Here is a 6,816-nt window from a genome sequence, read left to right as displayed (position 1 = left end):
ACAGTTGTAGAGCCATCCTCTCAGCTGGAGAGCAGTTGTAGCTTTCCCCAGGTCCTCCTGCTGTCGTGTCTCACAGGTTATTCTCAGCAGAGCAGCAGAGTGACTGTTAAAGCATTAATCTCATCCTTCCAACAGCTTCCTGTCTCCCTCAGTCAAAGCCTCCTGACATGGTCTGCCAATTTAAAATTTCTGGGTGTGCAGGTGTGTTACACTGTAATTGCCCATGCCTCCCTCCATCGTCTCCATGGTTACTAATGGACACCAAGTAAAGTATGCACTTTAGGGAAGATGATTGCTTTCTGAAGAACCTAAAACTCCGTTAAGCTATTTTAGGTGAAGGAGAAAGAGCTGTTCTCTGACACCAGTAAGTCTAGAATAGCCCATCAGGAGATGGTAGCCCACCATGAATGTAATGTCCATGGCCCACAGCGGGTCTTTCACCTTTATTATCCCTTATACTTTTTATTGCCCCTTTCCCCTGCATGCTCGCTGTCCGTACTGTTTGGCACAGAGACATGGCTCTTTGCTAGCATATTAACCACAAAGAGAGAGACTCTAGCGCTCTTCTCCCATGGCGCAAAGTGGGGTGTGTGGGGATACAACGTAAGATTACAACCTGGGACAGGAGTCTGACCCTGGGGAACTTTGATTGTTGGGATGCTTGCTGTTCTACTCAGCCCTGTTCTGCTTATTCTGTGAGTAACAAACACCTGTTGACTACGCCATTAGAAGTGTCTGGTCTGTGTTCTGCTCCAAACAGTCTTCAACAAGAACTTGTGAATATGGTACATTGTAATATCATCATCATGCCCATTAAATCTGCTCCCTGCCCTGGCTGTGGCCTACATCGTGAGCCTCCCTGACTCAACAATGCAATTTCACCTCAGGCTACTTCTTGGACATCCCCTCTCTCATGAAGCTCTCCTGCTCTCACATCTCTGAAATCAAGATGGCAGTTTTCTTATGAGCTGATTCAGCATCATAGTCATCAGCTTAGCAGTCCGTGTTCCCCATGCCTTCATCCTCCCCAGCACCCTCCGCATCAGGCTGCAGAGGGCAGATCCCAAGCCTTCTGCACCTGCGGCTCCCACGTCACAGCGCTGGGATCGTCCTGTGGACCTACTGCATTCACGTACTTGGACTCTCCACAGCCCAGCCCCTGGTCCAGGAGAACGTGGTCTCTGTGATTTACCCCACAGTGATTCCCAGGCCAAACCTCCTGATCTACAGTCCGAGTTATAAAGTGATAAAAATGCTCTGCCTGGAAAAAAAAGAAGGCTTGTGAAGTCCCCCATCATTTGCTTTCCCCGGTTACCTCTCTGATCACATGTCTTGCTTCTCTCCTTGCCCTCTCCACTTCCATCACACTTCTCATTTTTTGACTTAGCAAACTCCAACCCCAGAGCATCTTAACTGGTTGTCCCTAGATATCGGCATAACTCCTCCTTTCACTGCTTCAAGACTTTGTTCAAACTCAGTGAAGCTTATTCCGGCCATCTTATCTAAAGTTGAAAACCCTGATGGCGTAGTGGTTAAGTGCTATGGCTGCTAACCAAAGGGTTGGCAGTTTGAATCCGCCAGGCACTCCTTGGAAACCCTCCAGGGTCACTATGAGTTGGAATCGACTTGACGGCACTGGGTTTGGTTTTTCGGTTATCTAAAGTTGACCTTGGTTCTCCTTTAACTCACCATCCAGATTGTCCTTGATGTTGTTCGGTGCTGTGGAGTTGATTCCTACTCATAACGACAGAGTAGAACTGCCCAATAAGGTTTTTTAGGCTATAATTTTTAAGGAAGCAGATCAACAGGTCTTTCTCCCTCGAGAGCTGCTGGATGAGATCAAACCACCAACCTTTCAATTAGCAGCTGAGCACTTAACTGTTGCGCCACCAGGGCTCCTGAGATTGCCCTTACTCTCGTCTATATTTTTTCCCATAGCACTTATGACTTTCAACTAGCATATTTTATTGATTCTGTGGTGCATTTTTTCTACAGTTAAACATCTCTGATATCGAGATGCACCTGGCATAGTGGTTAAGTGCTACAGCGGCTAACCAAAAGATCAGCAGTTTGAATCTACCAGGCGCTCCTTGGAAACTCTATGGGGCAGTTCTACTCTGTCCTATAGGTCACTGTGAGTCAGAATCAACCTGACAGCTTTTTTTTTTTTCTTTTTCAGTAGTACATAAAATGATGGTGCATCTCACAATCGTTGATGTGACAGAGTACTTGCAAAAACGATGGTGATTAGTCCCCTGCCAGTGTCCATGCCTACTTTCATTGTGATTTTGCAGGTCCTCTGTTTCCCTACTCCTTAGCTTTTTCTGGGGCCTCTGGGGGTGCAAATGTTTAATGTGCTCAGCTGATTACCCAAGGGTTGGCAGTTCAAGTATAGCCAGAGGCGCCTCAAAAGAAAATTCTGGCAATCTTCTTCTGAAAAATCAGCCATTGAAAACCATAGGGAGCACAGTTTTACTCTAATACAAATGGGGTCACCATGAGTCAGAGTATGATATAAATCTTGCCTGGTCTTGTAGCTTGATTGATCAATGGATTGTGGCAGGAATGAAGGGCCAGTTCTCAGTATGGGCCTCAGGAAGCCCTGTACTTCTGATCTCTCTCTTGGAACTCTGACTCTGCCATGAACAACCCCAAGCTAGCCTGTTGGGTGATGAGAGATACATGGCCCATCTGCCCCCTTTGCCCCAACTGACAGCCAGAAAAGCTCCAGAAGCAGAGCTGCCTAGCTGGTAGGCTGTTGTTCTTGTTAGGTGCCATGGAGTCGATTTTGACTCATAGCCACTCCATGTGACAGAGTAGAACTGTCCTATAGGGTTTCCTAGGCTATAATCTTTACAGGAGCAGGTCTTCAGGTCTTTTTCTCAAGGAGCCACTGAGTAGGTTCAAGCTGCCAACTTTTTGGTTAGCAGCCAACCACTTAACCACGACTGCCCACCAATGCATGAGCGAGCTCAACAGAGACCAGAAGACCCGGCAAGCTGAGCCCTGGTAAAATGACTTAGCCACAGAACAGTACCCTAATTAATGGTTGTCATTTTGTTGTGGTTTATTACGAAATAATAGAAACTGGTACAGATTGTGTCTATAAGTCAATGAAATACAATGTATGCTTTTCTTATTTATTGCATGTCTTATGTATTTCCCTCCAAGGGGCGTGATTTGCCTCTTCTATTTTACAGATGTATGCATCTCCCCACCTAGAGTTCTTACTGAACATCACTGAGTGCTGTGAATGTATAAACACGGGTGACTCTCTTTGTGTTGAAGCCTGGAAGGGCACAGGCCAAAGTCTTCATGGTGGTCATCTCCTGGTGATGGAATTAAAGGTGACGTCCCTCCCTTGTTTGTGCTTATCCATAATGTCCAATTTTCAGCAAGGAGCATGCATTCCCATTTTTTTTTAAATCTCTTTTAATATACTTGCACCTTACAACAATACAACTGTAACTTAAATAACTGCTATTCTGAGGGGGGCCCCACCTCACTTGTGTGGTCTGGTCTTGAGTTATTTTTATTTTTCCGGCATCTGGGATTTCTAGGGCTAAAGATACAAATATCTTAGCTGCCAAAAGAAAAGTGTCAATGTAGGACATTTTCCTTATAAGCTATGTTATGCCAATTGAGCTCTTTTTCTTTTTAAATATTTTTTATTGTGATAAATACATAGGTAACAAAACATTTGTCATTTTAACCATCTTCACATGTGAAGTCAGCGACTTTAATCACGTTTGTTCATCATGCTGTTCTCATTTCTCTTTATGGCTGAGTCATATTTCATTGAATATATGGATCACATTGTGTTTATCCATTCATCTGTTGGTAGACTGTTGAACAATGTTACAATAAACATTGGTATACAAGTGTCTGCTTGAGTCCCTGCTTCCTTTTTTTTGTTGTTAAATCATTTCCCTGTTTTCATTTAAAAATCACAGGGTTGTGCTTCCGTATAAGGTTTTTACGTCTAGCAACGTAAAATGTTGTTGTCGTTAGGTGCTGTTGAGTTGGCTCTGACTCATAGCGACCCCAGGAACAACAGAACGAAACACTGCCTGGTCCTTCCCCATCCTCACAATCCTTGCTATGCTGAGCCCATCGTTGCAGCCAGTGTCCATCAATCACGTTGAGGGTCTTCCTCTTTTTCACTGACCTTCTACCTTACCAAGCATGACGTCCTTCTCCAGGGCTGATCCCTCCTGATAACATGTCCAAAGTACAGGACATGAAGTCTCACCGCCCTTGCTTCCAAGGAGCACTCTGGCTGTACTTCTTCCAAGACAGACTTAATTGTCCTTCTGGCAGCCCGTGGTACATTCAGTATTCTTCAATATCACCATAATTCAAAGGCTTCATTCTTTGGTGTTCCTTATTAATCGTCCAGCTTTCGGGGGCATATGAGGTGATTTAAAACAACATGGCTTGGGTCAGGCGCACTTTAGTCCTCAAAGTGACATCTTTGCAATGTAAAATACTGACATATTAAAAAACAAAACAAAAATGAAGTAAAACCTCAGAATCCTTTCAAGTCAATGCTCTTGTCTTTTCAACGTGGAGAAAAAATAAACAAATAATGTAGGGCTCAGAACTGTGGAGCAGGCGGCGTGCCTGTCTTGGTCTCACTTCTTGGCTGGCTGCCTGCATGCCGATGACAACGTAGCTGAGCTGTTGGTGCTGCCGCTGCCATGGCCATTTGGAGCTGCGAGCATTGCCATTTATTTCTGCCTGGAACTGCATACACAGTGGTTAAGTGCTATGGCTGCTAACCAAAAGGTTGGCAGTTCACATCCACCAGGTGCTCCTTGGAAACCCTATGGGGCAGCTCTACTCTGTCCTACAGGGTTGCTATGAGTCAGAATCGACTCAACAGCAATGGTTTATATGGGACTACATAATCGCCCCCCATCCCCGTGAGGTCAACAATAGTCAACAACAGCAGCCTGCTGAGCGTGTAAGGCCCACTATTGATAAGTTGAGCCTTGTTCAGATCCCTGACCCCTGGCTGATGAGGACTAGAAGCTGTGGGCTGTTGAGGTTGTTGTGAAGTAAGCTGAGAGAGCTGCTGCAGAGTGTGAAAAATGAGCGAGCCACCAGCAAGCTGGGCTAGATTTAAGGCCTGAGACTGGAAGCATTTTTTAAACCACGTGGAACACCTGCTTGAGAAGCCGGCAGTGCCCCTGGTAACAGACCTCCTGAGGGAAGAAGGCCGCTCAGACTGATTCCTGCAGGAGCTGTGGCACTAGCATTGCAGCCCCGCGTGGGGTTTGAACCACGCCACGCCTGGCTCCACAAGCAGAGCCACTGCAGTGATGAGTCCAGTCCAGCAGAGTTTGCCAGGACTTGTGGCTCTTCGTGATGAGCTGAAAGGTGCGGAGGCAGCTGGAGGCAGCAGGCCCACTTGACCGAGATTGACAGAAGACCCCTGGGACAGACAGTGGCTTAGAAGCAGGAGGAGGAGCTGGACATTCGAGAAAGCTGCTTGTCTGCTGTGGCGAGAACAGTGACCTGAGGAAGGATTTCCTGAGCTTGAGGGAAGTTTGATGGGTGAGGCCCTTGCTTCCCCCCTTCCCAACGCTGAAGACTGACTGTCAGGGCCTCAGGCTGCTCTATCCTCCTTGGAGAGTGCTGACTCCGACTGGCTGAGCCACTGGCGTCCTGTGGCACCTTGATTGGACAGTCGGCTTCGTTCTGGACCAATTCTTGGTGCTAACTACCCTCCGAGCGTCAGTCTCTGATCCAGTCACGCGCCAGTCTGGTGATCATCTTGGAGGAGTGAGAGGGACACACTGCACAGCATTTTATCGCAGGAAAATGGGTCAGCAGGTGACCGAAGGTCAGTTACTTTGTTTTCTGACACTGATTGCCAGCTTCACATTCAAATACATAATCGTCCCATACCTCATGGGCTGGCCACACTGTGGGTTTTGAGTCCTCAGATTTGGTAAGATTTTCCACTTCAGAAGGCGTGGCCGAATTACAGGGACTTCCTTTCCCCATATCTACGCAATTTCCTTGTTTAGATATTTTGAGGTCAGATGCTGACCTGCTTTTCTTTCTTTCCTTTTTTTGTAAGAAATCAAGTAATTTTAGCTGCAGAGGAGGTGGGCAAGAGACAGGTCCTGCTGCTGACTCAGAGAGGGCCTGGAAGGCCTCTTGAAGCACTGTTTTATGGCAGGGGTATGGCAGGGGTAGGGGGGCGGAAATGTCCATCTTCTGCTTGTTACAGAGATTCCATTTGCCGCTGCCAGAGAAGGTCCAGACACAACGGTCCGTTGATGAGGTGGGGTGACTATCATGTGGTTAAGAGCTCAGCTGCTAACTAAAATGTTGGCAGTTCAAATCCAGCAGCCAATCCTTAGAAACTCTATAGGGCAGCTCTACTCTGTCTTATAAGGTCGCTGTGAGTCGGAATCCACTCGACCACAGTGGGGTTGGTTTTTGGTTTTGATATCAATCCTATAGTGCCATGCAGGCAGCCGCTGCTCTGGGCGTCATGACGGTATCACCACTCACTCCTCCTGCCCCGGGTGGGGCGGCCCCTTCCAGCTCCCGCACTCCCTGCTTCTATTCTTTCGGGTGTATACTCAGAGTGGACTTGCTGGGCCATACTGTAGTCCCAAGGAGCCCCGGTGGTGCAGTGGTTAAGCGCTCAGCTGCTAACAAAAAGTTTAGCAGTTTGAACCCACCCAGTGGCTTCAAGGGAGAAAGACCTGGCGATCTGTTCCCATACAGATTGCAGCCTAGAAAGTCCTAGGGGCACCTCTGCTCTGTCACATGGGGTCACTATGAGCCAGAATCAAC

General features: G+C 47.1%; 1 pseudogene; it reads right to left on the bottom strand.

Moving 5' to 3' along the window:
• Window positions 1-5,254: 5,254 nt before the first annotated feature.
• LOC100668531 (transcription factor SPT20 homolog) lies at window positions 5,255-6,311 on the bottom strand (annotated as a pseudogene).
• Window positions 6,312-6,816: the final 505 nt, after the last annotated feature.

The sequence above is a fragment of the Loxodonta africana genome, chromosome 17, assembly GCF_030014295.1.
Source record: "Loxodonta africana isolate mLoxAfr1 chromosome 17, mLoxAfr1.hap2, whole genome shotgun sequence".
Lineage (NCBI taxonomy): Eukaryota > Metazoa > Chordata > Mammalia > Proboscidea > Elephantidae > Loxodonta > Loxodonta africana.
This window is presented reverse-complemented; position numbering and strand designations above follow the sequence as displayed.